Raw genomic sequence first — 17,014 nt, forward strand, 5'->3', positions numbered from 1 at the left:
GGGCCTCTACCTTAAGTTGGGCCTGCTCTTTATGGGAGGCGGCCGCCTTGGCTTTCTTTCTAGATGATTGTCACTGTACCCTTCATGGAGCTTGTTCTTACTGGGCAATGAATCATTTCTGGATTATTATCTGATCTGAGTTGTGGGACAAGCTTGTGGTGAGGGAAGTTCCCTGGCTGGCCTTTATGACCGATCGAACGTCTTTGACGTCGTTATCGGTTTATTATTTTATTTTGAGAGATTCTAGTTCCCTGAGTGTGGATAGCTTTCTTTGATCATCCTCTTGTCCCAGTTCCCCGAGTTTTTTAATTGGGATTATTAACTCAAATTAGGAAAAATTCAAGAGCAATCTTTTGCCTTCTGAGTTTTTTAATGTAAAATACTTCAAGAATACAAGGAGAACATGAGGAGATTTCATTAACATTAGATACATAATTAAAGGAAAAATCTTTTCAGGTCATCGCTACTTCAAGTTCGAGGGGCTTCGTTTTCTGCATAAGTTTACAACCTGTATGCTCCTCGTCCCACCTTCTAGTTGATGATGTAGGAGTCGTTTCATGTCTGGTCTAGTTTATCGATCACCTGACAACAAGCAGCGGGGTCTGCATTCTTCTAAACCAGATATCCAGGGACAAATGCTTTCTCTCGGACGTGTTTGTTGTAGTATTTGGTTGTTCTCCTTTTAACTTCTTGTCGAAGAGCTGAACTAACTCGATTTTCTTCCGTCAAATTCAATAAAGGCATCTCTTCTTCATCGTTTGCTTCTTACCACATCGATAAGTTTTCTTCATTTGGGGCTAAGACGGTGAGGACCTTCTGATTGTGATGGTTGTATTTGACCGCAACATAGGCTCCATCCCATGAGACGTCATGAACGAAGTTTGGCCGGTCAATGTTGACGGTGTCATTTGGATTGCTCAAAGTACTGAGGGAAATATGTCGACCCATTTTCCCTTGGCTCCCTCCACTTTACTCCTTAGAAGATTTAGAATGATTTTGTTTGCAGCTTCCACTTGTTCGTTTGTTCGGGAATGGTGCACTGAGGCGAACTTAAGGTTAATTCCTTGATGTTTACAAAAATCTTGGACTCCCTTGTTTGCAAATTGGGTTCCATTGTCCATAATTATAACGAGCGGTAGGCCATACCGCAAAATAGGTCAGTCCAGATGAAATTTTGATCGACCTTTGTTGTTATTTGGGCAAGCGCATTGGCTTCAATCCACTTGGAGAAGTAATCCACAATCACTAGTAGGAACTTGCTTTATCTCTTTTATGGTGGAAATGATCCAAGTATGTTAAGTCCCCAGGCGGCGAAAGGCCATGGGCTGACGATCATATGGAATTTGTGGGCCAACTGATGCCCCAGTGGGTCATATTTCTGACATTGCTCACACTTTTAAGAGTTTCCCTCTGCATCTTTCAGTAACGTTGGCAAGAAATAATCTTGTTTTGGATTCTATGGGCCATTATTTTTCCTCCAGAGTGACTACCACACTCCCCGAAGTGAACTTCCCAAAGGATATCTTCAATTTCATCTTCTCCGAGTTACCTCAGAAATAGGGAGGTGGTCAATTTCCGAAATAGCTTTCCTTCGATCAACAAATAATGAGCTACTTTAAACTTGAATCTACTCGGATCAATAACTTTGTCAGTCTCCTTTGTTTTGAAGTAGCGGAAGTACGTGTTTATCCAACTCTTCTTAGCTTTAAGATCCACCTTCATGACTAGAGGTTTTTCTATGGTGGGTTGATCAAGTTTCTGGGGTGATCCTTCTTCTAAGCGGAGACTCCTAGATAGGAGGTCTGCAATTTGGTTCTCTTCCCTCCTGACGTGCTCGATCCTGAAACATGCAAATATCCCAATTTTAGCCTTCACTTTTTCGAGGTACTTTATCATCACCTCGTCCCCAGCCTTGAACTCTCTATTACCTGGTTCACGACCAATTGGGAGTCCGTCTTCACTAGTAGGTGTAGGGCTCCCATCTCGGAAGTTAAGCAAAGACCCACTTGATTGTTAGTTACCTGGAAAATTACCTAGACCGAGTGGTAGATATTTTTTCCTGGTTGAGTTGCATAAGAACTGTCCAAGCCCTGTTCCCGATCAACTGGACGTGCCCTCGATGAACAAAGTCCAAATGTGTCCTTGGTCATAAATTCTCTTTCAGCCTCCCCTGGTTTCGAGAAGTCTGCCAAAAAGTTTGCAATGGTCTATGCCTTGATCGCCTTTTGGGGGATGTATGATATGTTAAAATTCACTTAATTCCGTTGCCCATTTGATTAGCCAACTGGAATGCGCATTTCAGTCGAGTGAGGACTGATTTCAACAGCTGGTCAGTAATGACTCTGATTGGATGTACATGAAAGTATGGTCGGAGCCTCCACACTAAAATGATCAAAGCAAACATTAGCTTTTTCATAATTGGGTACTTGAGTTTAACATCCCTGAGGACACGACTTGTGTAGTATACTGGGTATTGTTTCTCGAATTCTTCCCTAAGACCTAGCTGACTGCTTCTGGTTCGACACCTAAGTATTGAGAATGCTCTTCCTTCGACTTCAGGCTTTGAAGCAAAGGTGGAGATGAAATGGAGTTTTTGAGTCTTCAGAAATCTTCTGCACATTTAACCGTTAACTCAAAACTTTTGGTTTTTCTCAGAATTTTGAAGAATATAGTACAAGGCTAAGTCCCGATATTAGTCCAGTAAGTTTTTGGATCTCCTTAATGTTTTGCGTGGATGACATATCAAGTGCTTGAATTTTTTTGCGGTTTGCTTTTATGGCCTCCGAGGTCAAGAAATATCCGAAAATTTGTCGGTCGAAGCTCCTAATGTACATTTCAAGGGATTTAACCTCATGCTAAAATTTTCAAGTGTTTGAAATGTTTCTTTTAAATCTTCAATGTGTTGTTTGGCCGACCGACTCTGGCCGACCGGCTCTTAACTAATACATCATCCATATACATCTCAATATTTTTTTTTTCTGATTTGCAAAAATTAGATCCATGAGGTGCTAGTACGTTGCCCCAGTGATTTTCATCCTAAAAGACATTACATTGTAACAGTAAATTCCTTCGCTAGTAATAAAAGAAATTTTTTCCGTTTCAACTGGGTGCATTTTGATTTGGCGGTACACAAAGATTGCATCAAAAAAACTTTGGATTGAATGACCGATCATTGAATCTACCAGGGCATCAATTCTCGACAGAGGGTATCCGTCTTTCGGGTAGATTGAATTTAAATTCTTGAAATCAACACACATCCTCCACTCGCATTGGCCCGCTAGACCATCATAAAATCAGAAATCCATGTGGGCTACTGCACTTTTTGGATGTAGCCATGTATGTTAGTTTCTCTACCTCCTCCTTGATGGGTCATGCTACTTGGTTGGTTGGGTAGATGGATTGATGTTCAAATGATGGCATGTTGCGTTGTCCGGTGCGCCTGACATTTCCTTCGTGGACCAGGGGAAGACGTCCCGGTTCTCTTAGAGGGTCTGGATTAACAAATCTCTGTGTCATGCATAAAAAATTTCACTGATTAGAAAACATTTACCCGGTTCTCCGTCGATGGCAGGGATCTCCATGGTGGTCTTATTGGTCTTGTGATCCCCTCCTCTTGAGTTCCGGATGTCCAGTGGGTCATGTTCCACTTTGCTGATGGCTCGAAGGTAGTATACCCGCGATTGTACCAAGTTTCCCATCACAGTGATGATTTCTCCGTCTTCTGAAAGTTTCACTGCAACATGGTAAATAGATACTACAACCCTAAAGCTGTTTAGGATCTGACGGTCGAAGATGACATTGTAGGTTGGTGGAAAATTCACCATAAGAAAATCCTTAGTGGAGGTGAACTGCTTCTATGCTTCCCCCAGCTGACTCTAAGTCCAATTACTTCGAGGGCCTTTTTTTGCACGCACAAAAAACCATATAATGGACCGGTCGGCTAGACCAACTGGTCAGTTGATAGGCTCAGTTTTCTAAACACAAATTTAAATAACACGCCGGCGAGACTTCCCATGTCAATCAAGATTTTACCTACCTGATAGTTGCTAAGCATGGCTATCACAACGACTACGTCATTGTACAAATTCCCTTTTGGGGGGCAATTCTGTGTCTATGAAGAAAACAGGGGATGGGTTTTTATCCTTGGGGCAAAAGTTGTAGCGCAGAGTTCCTCTGTTTGGTGCCTCTTCTGATTGGTTCGTCGGGGTGACTTAGGCTCTTCGAAGATAGTGGGTGCCACCCTAGATATATGAATGACATTTGTGCGTACTGGCTCATCAGACACTTCCACCATTGGGGCTTTCCTCTGACTCTGGGTTGCAGCTCCAGGGGCCACAAATTCTTTCAATTTTCCCGCCTTGATCTACTCTTTGATCAGTTTTCAGAGGAGTGCACTCCTTTATATCGTGGCCAAAATCTCTACGGTACTTGCAAAATTTCTTGGTATCCCGAATGAAAGCTCTGGCCCCTCATTGGTGAGGCTTTCCTAAATTACTGTTTATACTGAATGACGTCTACTATTTCTGCCATGGATGCTGTCAAAGTAGTCTGAGGGTCATTTGTGGTGTTGGGCAGGCCTTTCCTGATACAGAACCAGTTGTTGATTCTGAATCCTCGCCTGATCCCTCCAATCGTTATGACGCTCGACTCTAGTATTGTTGCAGGGCTGTTGATAGGGCTGTAAACAAGTCGAGCTTGAGCGAGCTCAGGCTTGGCTCGTGTTCGGCTCGTTCAAAATAGCTCGTGTTCGAAATCGGCTCGTGAACAGTGTGTTCGTGTTCGTATTCGTGTTCGGCTCGTGTTCGGCTCGAAATTGACTCGTTAAACTAAAATTGAGAAAATAGATGTAAAGTGTGAGATTCGAACTTGGATCAAATATATACAAAAGAAGACACTAACCACATTGTCACATGAGGTGTTATGATTTAAACTTAGACATAATTATATATAATATATTATTATATAAATAATATATGTTATATATTGTTATATAAAAAGTTATATAATTTTTTTTCGAGTCATTTCGAGCCGAACACGAGCGAACAAACTGTTGTGCGTGTTCGGCTTCTTTACATTTTGAGCTTAAAAATTTGTTCGTGTTCGACTCGTTAGGCTTAACGAACGAGTCGAACATGAGCTGTTCACGAACAACGAGCCAAATTGACATCCCTAGCTGTTGATTCTCGTATCACAGACGAATATGCAGGTATGAGTTTTCTCTCAGTCACCATCCATTGCTATGAAGTGGTTGCTTCTGGGGTTTTTGATTTGATGGCTCGGGGTTGTTGATGTATTTGTTGGCCATCTCCAGTAGTTCGTCCAAACTCTGGAGTTCTATCAAGCCAAGGTCAAACGAAACCTTTTGGACCTCAGGCCCTGGGTCAGGTGTCATGTCGGGTTTCAGATCTTTCACCTCCAACCTTTTTCTCCGAAATCGTGTAATAAAGGAACACTGACTCTCTTTAACCCTCTGCTGAAGCTACCACAGAGACTGGGTGGTCTTCCTAGGCCTTTGGGCGCTGACAAACTATGCCAGGAAAAGTTTCCTTACGTCCAAAAACCAGGCAAGTATTCCGGTTGGTAGCTCATTAAGCCACCTTAAGGCCGATGACCTCAACATTGTGAAGAACAATCGATACTTGATTGTGCCGGAGACCTTCAACAAACATATTGACGATTCAGAGGACGCAAGATGGTCATTGAGATTCGATTGCCCCTTATAAGATTCCAGTGTCGGGAGTTTGAATATCTTCGTAGGTTTTGCTTCCGAGATTTGGAGGAAAAACACATTCTCCAGTTGCCGTGACACCGTAGTACGCCCAAATCGCTGCCTTTCTATCATCGAGGCAGATCCGACATTGTCCTGGTACTGTGAATCTTTTGTTTTCTCTGGGATGTGGTTTAGTCTTCTCCCCTTGTGGGCTAACATCGCTTTCTCTTGAGGAGGGTTCTGTGCTTCTCACGAAAAATGTTTGCCTCCCAAAGTCGTAGCTGCTCTTAGAGTTGTGACCGCTTTGAGGACCTCTGCAAACTACTTCGACATCTGGTTAGTGACCCGAGTCCTTAAGTCTTGCAACCCTTGTTGCATGAACTCCTCCACAAACTCTCTAGTGCATCCTGCCTTCACTATGTCTCTTTGATTGTTCTCTTACTGCTATGCTCCTTTTTTTTATTGACGAGATGATTCCACACTCACCGCACCTTTCACGATGTTGAATCCGAAATTTTTCGGGAAGTACACCCTATGAGTAGAGCGTTTAAAGATGGGAGAATAAGGGAGATAGAAAGAGTAAAAGCGCTTGACCTTTGTTCAAGAAAATGACCCCCCTTTATAGACATAGGGAGTGAGGATCTAAGATTACATTCATGCCCTCTAATCACTAGCTCTGCGAGGGATATATTGGCTGGAGGGAGCTTTTTGGTCGGTGGACTGTTTCCGATCAGTGGCCTTTGGTCGGTTGTCTTTTATTGGGTTGATAGTTCAGCCTTTAGGTCGATCAGTCATAGGTTCAATAGTATGGGTACCGTTATTGCTTGGGGGTTGACAGCCGGTCGATGAGTACCTCCGTTTGTCATTACCATACTTGATTGTTGGATTGCTTCGAGATTTGTGTTGTTATATTTTTCATATTAAGTTTGATTCAAGTTCTATTCATAATTGTCATAGTGCAAGCACTCGAATTGTTATTTATTGAAACAGGGTTACATTTATTATCAAATTGTTTGAAATCAGATTTAGTCTAGTCACCTAAAAATTCTATCTAGTTTGAAATGAAAAATTCTAAAACTAAATACTATAAAAATGAATTAAAATACTAGAGACGTCCAAGTTCATTAAGAATAACCTAAAAAAATTGTAGAATAAGCTTGATGCAGGTTTTATAATGCATTTAATAAAAAATGTCATTGAAGATTGAATGTTACTCCTATAAAATTGCAATTATACATTTCGTAACATTTGGAAGGATAAAATTGAAAATATTTATCGAAATCAAGATTGTGATTGATGAGTTAAGGTGATTTAACTTTGGGCCACGTGAATGATAGAAGCTGCACCAATAAAAGGATATAATAGAAGGATTATGATGGAGAAATGATAGATTAAATGTATCATGCTTGAAGTTTTGGAAGAAAATTTGTTCAAAATATAGTTAAAACCTCATGCAACACTCAACAAACAATGAGTGAAAAATAATGATTCTAAAAAATGACACAAAATAATTTGGATATAATTAATTATGGTGATGATTTTATTTTGTGAGTTACAGCATCACATTGGTTGGTGAATATGTTTTTTTAAGGCTCTGTAATCTAATTCTATCTGGGTTGAAGCAAAAGCGTTCTATGTTGGGCTAAATAGTGAACCTTTTATGCTATTCTTCAATAAATGGAGATAAACATCTTATTTATATGTTTGTTTCTTCTTTATGTTAAACTTTTAAAAGCAAATTAAAGGTGATGAGATTAGTTTTAGTTTTTTTTTTTTTTTTTGGGTTAAACGTATGCTGATAAATAAGCGATAATTTGAAAAAATACTTAGATAAAATGGGAAATGACAAGCAATATCTATCTAAACTATAGCTTCTTGACCAATGACACTTAGAAATTATAGGAAACCACATTGGAGATGCCATTTTTGTCAATATATATTTTTTTTTCACGTGGAATGCAAGGATAAACTATTTATTTTTTTTTGGCATGACTATTTCTAAATCAATATTTTTTCTCTTCATTACTCTCTTTTATCATTCCGCCTTTTTTTCTGTAAGAGATTCACTCACTTCACTTTACATGTTTATAATTTTGTTCTTAAGATTAGAATTAGTGAACACAACTCAAAATTTGTGCTTACGCTGCTAATTTTAGTTATTATATTCACATAAATGTGTTACATAGGCCTTTGAACATGTGCATTGGATGATAGAAGATGCACTACTCGAAGAGGCAAATAGAATTAGTGTAGAAGGATTAGAAAGAAAAAAAATGTATTAAGTAAAGTAGCAGGATTAATAAAAAAATGAAAAAACAAAAGGTTCCATGATTAGCTGCTAAACATTCCATAAGAAATTAGGGGTCTGTTGAAGAATTTTTTTTCCTTATTTTTTCTTTTTTGTGAAACTGATGCTTGGAGGATATCACATATTCATTTCATAAAATATTGGATGCTTAAAAAGAATAGTTTAGCTACTTGATGCAATTTTTGTTGATTTTGTTACTATTATTCTGAATTTCATTTATATTTAATCTGGAGCATAACAAATAGCAATCTCAAACTCTAATTTAAACCTTAAGTTTCAAAATATTGGCAAGGTGTTGACTTGAAAATGAAAAATGAAGAAAATAAAAAAGCATAATAGCTTCCATCATCACTTAAATAATACTTAAATCTATTGTTTGTATTCTTTTCTTGGAATTTGAGGTTATTTTCACTGGCATGTCAGCAATTTTTGGCTAGGAGGCTGAGTTTTACATGGTAGTTAAAATAAACCAAAAACGGTCCATATCTGAGGCTGTAAAGGAATTTTTGCACTCAATGAATAACTCCATTTCTTTTCATATAATATTTGTTTATAATATTTTTTATATAATTGAGCAAGCCTGAACACAATTTTTATCGATGGAAATATAAACTAACAAGGTTGAGCTGATATGGCCTTGTGTTTTCTGGACATTAATGACTTACATTGACTTTAAAACTTTTAGAGGTTTGGGTGTGATGGTGTGGTCAGCCAAAACTTGGATGATGCAAAACCTGAGAACTCCTAAAGAAACTTAAAAAATCTGCTGAGGGCCAATGTGTAGTTCGCCAAAATTCGTATTATTCTTATGTTTTAGAAGAATGTGGAGAGGATGGTTAAAATAGTCTTTCACATTGTCCGATCTGATTGTTTTTATTTTAACTAAGAATTGGTTTTTGATCATGTTGTAAAAAGTGGGAATGATTTTGCAGGTATAATCATTGAGAAACGACACGAAACAACAGTTTCCATAGATGATAGGTGTAGTGGATAACCCCCAATGATTATAAATGAGCGATGAATAAGTGTTTATGTGCCACTCGCTGGAAAGCGTGTACATTTGTGTTCAATTCACTACAACAACAACAACAACAACAAAGCCTTAATCCCACTACGTGGGGTCGGCTACATGAATCCTTTTTCTCCATTGCGTCCTATTTAGTGTCATATTTTCATTTAGTTCTAGTAAATTAAGATCATTTTTAATACAATAAGCCCAAGTCTTCCTAGGTCTACCTCTGCCTTTCTTAACACAAGTCGAATTTAAAACATCTACTCTCCTAATCGGATCATCTAATGGTCGACGTTTAATATGACCAAACCATCTAAGACGACTTTCTCTAATTTTGTCTGTCACAGGAGCTACACCAACCCTATCACGAATATATTCATTCCGCATTTTGTCTCTAAGAGTAAAGCCACTCATCCACCTAATCATTCTCATCTCGGAAACATTTAACTTATTATTCCATTTCCATGAGCACAATAAATAAATTGCTTAGAAAAAATATGTAGGAAGTAATTATAATAAAAAATTATTTATCATTCTTGTTTGGTTTAATATGTATCTCCGTGTTCTCTATCATAATTAGTGTTCTCTATCATAATTATATAAATCTTAAAAAGTTATTTTTAAAATTTATTTGACAAGTATTATTATTATTTTGTTTTTGGGATAATTGCATAATGATCGACGAAAAATCATGCTTCCAATGTCGGATTCTTCGACAATTGTAATTCTTTGGTTTTGGCGGTTAATAGTTTTTTGTTTGGACGTTACTGTTAGCATATAAACACCCAAAATATAATTATCAAACCGTAACACTTTTATTAACTTATAAATCTCTATATTACAAATCTCACTCCAACTAATAAAAAAAGAAGGAAGAAATAAGCCAAAAATTAGGTATTTCATTCAACATATGTGTTTTAAATAGCGTTTACAATATTTAAGAAAATAAACCCAACAAAACCCTCTTATTACACAACTTTCAACACTCTCCCTCAAGATGGGAAAAAGATATTCACTAAGCCCATCTTGCCACAAAATATAGCTAACTTCACTGCACTAAGTACTTTAGCGAGGCAGTCTGCCACCTGCTCTCTAGTAGCTACATGACTTTGTTTCAACACTCTATTATTCAGCTTCTCCTTGATGAAGAATATACTAACCTCCACATGTTTAGTTTTATTGTGTTGCACCGGGTAGTTAGCAATGTTGATTGCCAACTTATTGTCACACCACAACTTCGTTTGAGTTCCATGATCAACTTTGAGTTCAACTAACAAGGCTTTCAACCACATTATCTCCACAAATCCTAATGTCATGGCTATGTATTCTATTTCTATTGTTGATCTTGATACAACTGGCAATTTCTTGCTCTTCCGTGAGACCAAGTTATCATCTACAAACATGTAGTATCCTGATATAGACCATCTGTCATTGACACAACTTGCTCAGTCCGAATCACAAAAGCCCTCAATATCTACTTGCCCATTCTTTCTGGATATCAACCATTTATCTGGTGCACTCTTCAGATATCACAAAATCTGATATGTTGCATCCATATGACCCTTCTTTGGATACTGCATGTAGTGGCTCACCACACTTACTACAAAAGAAATATCAGATCGAGTGTGACACAAATAAATTAGGCAGCTCACTAGCTTCTGATACCTCCCATGTTCAATTGATTCACCTACCTCTATACTGACCTTGACATTCCGATCAATTAGAGAGATGACAGGTTTACACTCTCGCATACATGTCTTCGTGAGAATATCCAATACGTACTTTCTCTAGGATAGAACCATCCCCTCAGGTCCATGAGCTACTTTAATCCCAAGAAAGTATCTGAGTTATCTCAAATCCTCTACCTAACATGTCTTCCCATTCTTCCCTCTAGTTGGGCAGTCTTTGCCTCATCATCACCAATGACAATTATTTCATCCATATACACAACAAAATGATAGTGTTCCCTTCATGTTGTCGAAAGAATACCTTGCGGAATGCATTGATACCGATATCTCATGCCAACTATTATAATTCTAAACTTGTCAAACAAGGCATAAGAAGAATACTTCATGCCATCATTGACTTCATGTCCCTACACACCTTGCCCACTGTCTAGGATGTACTGAATTCTGCTGGTATCTCCATATATACCTTTCTATTCATAATCACAAAAGTATCAAAAGCATTCTTTATATCCAGTTAGTGGAGTCTCCATCCACCATTCACTGTTAGAGAAGCCAGTGTGATCATCGTGCTCATCTTTGCTGTTGGTGGAAAAGTTCCATCGTAGTCAATGTCATGTGTCTAAATGTAACCTTTTTCCACTGCTCATGCTTTGTGTCTCTCTGTATTCCATTCTGGAGTTTGCTTTACCATGACTATTCACTTGCATCTATTGTCTTCTTCTCTGCTGGTAGTGGTACAATCTCACATGTTCAATTTTTATCAAGAGCTTCAAGCTCTTAATGCATCGCCACTTTCAACTTAGGATCCTCTTTAGCAACGTCCCAACAGTTAGGTATAGAGATATAGTCCAAAGATGCAATGAATGCTCCAAGCAAATGCAATGAATACACACCACAAACATTTCCCTTCCTCCTTTACACTCGATTTCGATATATGTCATATATTCGTGCGGCGGAAGGACTGCAAGAGGTGCTGCGACGGAGACCTAGAAATGAAGCTGTGGAGGCATTCTGGACAGATGGTTGTGGCAGGCCGGACAGACCGGGGGTAAAACCTAAATTATCAATCTCCTTAGTCTTTTCTCCCACCCACTTAGTTTCTTGAATACATAAGATATTAATTTTTCTATGAATCATAATATCAACTAATTCCATTAATTTACCATTGAGAGTGCCTATATTCCAAGATCCTATCCTAATATTAGTTTCATTAGTTTCATGGACTAACTTCTTTACCCGCATTCGCCCGTAATGTGGGAACCCTTGCTTATTTAACACTACACCCGGGCGCCGGTGTAGCGGCCCTTGCACACTTTTCACTGTATTTAGGCTATACAGCGCGTTGCTTCCAGGGGACGCCCTAGCACTTACACGATGATCAAAAGGATTCAAGTCATGATTTTTTCGACAAGTTTTACGCTGGTTGTCGATTACCTAACGCAACCCTCCACTTTTCTCATCCGGGCTTGGGACCGGTAACGGCAGTGTTGAAGGAAACATAATTAACATAATTTTTCAATTCACTAACATCACAATAAAATTCTTTCATATTAATTTTTTTCTCTAATGAAGGAAACATAATCGTAATAATTATAGATGATGGATGATCATAATGTAGATGTTGGAGTCAAATATTTTCTCTATTTGATCTAAGAGTTTTTTGAAAGATAGATAATACCAAAAAGTGTATGGAATTTTTTATTCATTGGATTCCTCAATGTGGTTAGACCATCCTCTTTGGCAAGTCCACTCATCCTCCATGTGCCTATTTCTAAAGCATAAAATATAAAATTGTTTTTAGATTATTTAAATAAAATTTGATGAATACCCAATTGGTAAATAATTTAGGTACACGGGGAATGTTGTGGAGTTCGAGGAATTTATTTTTTAGCATACCTCTATTACTGATCATAGTTGTCAAGAATTTATCAACAATGTTGTTTTTGGTTGCTAGGACAAGGAATTTATGAAATAAATTTTTTTGAGGAGTTGATCATATCGTCTGTCACTTCTAAATCACTGATACATATGCTAGAAATGAGTTTCTTCAAGAATTTAAGGCATAAGAGGTAAAATCTGAGAATATTATAGTAGAAATACTTGCAATAGACATTTTTCCTAGTGTTCTTGGTAACTTTTTTAGCTTCTCTATTTCATATTTGTGGAAATCAATGAATGATTCTTTTGTGTTACTGATCCCGTTGGTTAATAATTGGAATCAATGAATAAGTTTTCCTACTGTTCAAGTCTTTTGTTTTTAGATTATTTATTATTTTTAGCCTCAAATAATTAGACTATTTGTTGGATTTACAAATAATTTTTCAAGAAGTAGAAGAGAATTCACGCAGTAGTATAGCAAGACAATCCTGCACTGACAAAAGACTTGAAGAGAATTATTTAATTATTTGAGGCTCAGTGATCATATAGGAATTATTTGAGGCTCAAAATCATATGAAAAATTATTTGAGGCTCAGTGATCATATATGAATTCACTGTCTGTAAAATTCCTAGTTTTTTAACATTGTACACATAAAAGTTAATTATTTAATTATTTTTACAGTTAAATAATTAACATAATTTATGTTACATTGGACAGAAGAGAATTATCATATCTGTGAATTTACGCATTAGTAACGTAAATTCGATTTATGTTACTGCTAGATGTGTACATAAATCCCGTTGGGGGGGAGGGGGTGTTCAATACAATACTTTTAACATGATTTAATTGGAATTTATGTAAATCCAACCAAACACCATAAATAAGTTAGATAAATCCACCGTTATTTAAATACAATTTTTGCTCATTCCTTTTATTCAATTTGGATTTCTTAAATCCACTTAGTAGTTGGATTCAACGGATTTAGCTAGGAAAAAAATATTTTAAATAAATTTATGCCAAACACATCAAATGGATTTAACTGGATTTAATCTTAATTGAACCAAATATTATTTTGGATTTAATAATATTTGGATTTGATAATTTTGGATTTACCGGATTTACTAAATTCTATTTAACTCAAATCCTACTTATAACCAAACACACCCTAAGTATATATCTACATGTCTATGCTCTCTTTTTCTGGTCTAATTGTGTTGTCCATTTTTTGTTTTGTAGTTGCCATATGTTTTTTTTGCTTCTTTTCTTTGTATGTGGAGCATTTTTGCAAAATATACTCCATAATGTATCTCCTTGATCATTTTTGCTTGTGGTCTTTAGTAGAGGAGGGGGCCAAGCATAGCTCTTTATGTTGGCATCCATTAATTCTAAGATCAAGCCATCTTTGCGTGCTAATCACGACTCTCCTTTCTTCAATATTTTGGATAATCGGAATGACTTGGTTTGGCTATTGTAAATTCTCTTTTCCTAGAATTCATACTTTAACTATATCTTACTGCATATTTTATTCAACAAGGAAATCGTATATTTGATCCTTTCCCACAAATCTTTTAAGAAGAGATGCATCTTTGTTGCACTCTAGTTTGATGCATGGATAGTGATCCATTTCATCCCATTGGCTTTGGAATAGGTTTGAATATTTTGTGATGGATCTTCTTTCCCTGCTTAGTAGGGCAGGGGGGCTTTGGGAGGTAGCTGGCTAGGTGCGACTTGCAAAAGTGTTGGTATTAGAAGAAGTTGGTGAACGCATTTCCACAATGCATGACTGGCAAGACATTGTTGGAAGTAAAGGGAAAAGGCTTCTCCACATCTAGCAGTAAGCAATGATTAAATTATTAGTATCAATAATTTATTAGGCTCCATTAAAACTTAATTGTGGCTTGAACTTATAAAAAAACTAATAAATAAGTTTAAACAAAGCTCTAATAATAATAAAAAAGGGGGATTCACATATATACCACCTAATCCCTTTTAAATAACACATTTAACATTTAAAATATCCAGTAAAATTTTAGGCAAACTTGCATGTAACATTTCAATAAAATAACAAAACTACCATATTGTTACCTTGTTTGCAATCTCCTTCTTCCTCTCCAAAATCCAGTGCATGAAAATCCCCCTCAAGAAATTTCTCTCTCCCCCTCAGATCTAAACGTTACCTTCTCAATCCTGCAACCGTTTCACAATCTTTTGAATCGGCTCGATTCCCATCTCTATGAATTTTCTTCAGATCAGCTTGCTTCATCTCCTTTTTTTGATCTTTATCTTTGAGTCATATATTCAATGTGGTGGAGTTATGGTACTTGTTTCAGTTTTATGGGGATTGTATATATGCTTTTGTTGGCCTTCTCTAGCTATTTCTTATGGAAATTGGTGTAATGGTTTACATGATTTGAATACTTAGCAAAGATTTGAAAATTTGTTATTCTGTTTGCTCAGTTTTGAATCCCCTAATAATTTTTTCTTATCGGATGAGGTAAGAAACTTGGAGTATGGGTGATGTTTCATATGAGGAATCTACCAATGATTTTAAAGCGCGCTTCACTAGCAAAACGAAGCGAACCACATGATGACCGCTTCACTTTGCTGAAGAAAGCTTCAAAGCATAAAAATTTAATTTATAGGTTTTTTTTTGCAATTTTTAATTATTGCTATAAACTTTTAGAAATTATTCTAATTTTTTTTTGTAGGTTCACCGTCAATATTTGCTTCAAATTAAGTATTTGACCACATTTTTCTTTATTTTATATTACTTTTAAGTCATACTTTATATTTTATAATTATTAATGAATGTAATTATACATTAATAGTTTTATATAACCTATTAGCGCTTTAATTAATAAAAATGCAATTTTGCTCAGTGTTTTGCGCTTTGAAGCAAAAATAAAGTCTTGTGCATTGCATTACGCTTTGTGCATTGATAACACTGGAATCTGCCTTCTGCAATAAGGGTGAAACTTTATTTTTCTTTGATCTCATTAGAGAATAGTTTAATTGGTTCCATGTCTTCATTTCCTCATCTAGTTGGAACCAAAGCAATTAACAAGTTCTATGGTTCCCGACCTCGCCGGAGAAGGCGAGGTTTAGCTCTTCTAACGAGAAAGAAATTGTTGCATTTTGGAGAGGAAGAAGAAGACTGTAGCGAGGGTCTTTGAAGCAATAGTTTTGTACTTTTATGTAAGTTTTAGGTATTATTTTTGTATATTTAAGGTGTTATATATGTTAATTATAAAGAATTGGATGGTAAATATGTAAATTCCCCTCTATAATGTATAAAAAAGATTTCAAAACATAGGTATTTTTTAATTTTGGTTAAATTCCATAAGGAAATAAATAAGGAGCTTGCACGGAAAAGTATGCAACTCGACTTTGTTCGTTTACAACCCCATTGCTGGAGTTCTTAACATCAGTTGCTGACTAATGCTATTTTTTTATAGAGGCAGTTTGGGATCACTTTTGTTTTTTTTTATTTTAATTTGTTTTGTTTATGTTTTGATTTAAAACAAAATTTTTTTGATTGGTTTGATTAAGATATGATTATTTTTGAATTACTCAAAATACCTAAAAGTTATTTTGATTGTTTTAAAAAACATGTTTATTTGTTTATAGAAAAAAAAACATTAAAAATGCACTAAAAAACATGTTTTAAAAGACAACAACAACAAAACCTTAATCCCACTATGTGGTGTCGGCTACATGAATCCTTTTTCTCCACTGCGTCCTATTTAGTGCCATATTTTCATTTAGTTCTAATAAATTAAGATCATTTTTTATACAATAAGCCCAAGTCTTCCTAGGTCTTCCTCTGCCTTTCTTAACATAAGTCGAATCTAAAACATTTATTCTCCTAATCGGATCATCAGATGGTCGACGCTTAATGTGACCAAACCTTCTAAGAAGACTTTCTTTAATTTTGTCCGTCATAGGAGCTACACCAACCCAATCACGAATATATTTATTTCGCATTTTGTCTCTAAGTGTAAAGCCACTCATCCACCTAATCATTCTCATTTCGGCAACACTTAACTTAGTATTATGCTTCTCTTTTAAAGGCCAAAATTCAGCGCCATAGAGCATTGCAGGTCTCACTACCGTGTTATAAAATTTTCTTTTCAGTCTAAGCGATACTTTTCTATCGCACAAAAGGCCCGAAGCATTCCTCCACTTCAAACAACCAACTTGAATTCTACTATTAACATGCCCATCTATATAACCATCGCTTTGAGAACACCCAACCCGAGATATTTAAATCGTTTACACCTTTTAATAATTTGATCACACAAAGTTGCACTTCCGTTACTAGAGCTACTACTAAAATTACATTTCATGTATTTGGTCTTAGTTCTACTTAAATGAAGGCCTTTAGACTCCAATGTAGACCTCCATAATTCAAGTTTTT

At 36.5% G+C, this 17,014-nt stretch overlaps 1 protein-coding gene across 5 annotated transcripts in view; it reads left to right on the forward strand.

Annotated features, from left to right (window-relative positions):
- LOC110031844 (geranylgeranyl transferase type-2 subunit beta 1-like) overlaps positions 1-17,014 on the forward strand; it is a 34,656-nt gene that overhangs the window by 12,207 nt on the left and 5,435 nt on the right. Inside the window, exon 1 of one of the 5 annotated variants that reach the window (XM_020735264.1) lies at positions 14,364-14,431. The exons of the other annotated variants lie outside the window; for them this stretch is intronic. The gene's annotated coding sequence lies outside the window, so the exon portion shown is untranslated. Of the gene's footprint in view, positions 1-14,363; positions 14,432-17,014 lie in introns of those variants that run through there. 5 annotated transcript variants of the gene reach the window in all.

This window comes from Phalaenopsis equestris, unplaced genomic scaffold (assembly GCF_001263595.1).
Source record: "Phalaenopsis equestris unplaced genomic scaffold, ASM126359v1 Scaffold000851, whole genome shotgun sequence".
NCBI lineage: Eukaryota > Viridiplantae > Streptophyta > Magnoliopsida > Asparagales > Orchidaceae > Phalaenopsis > Phalaenopsis equestris.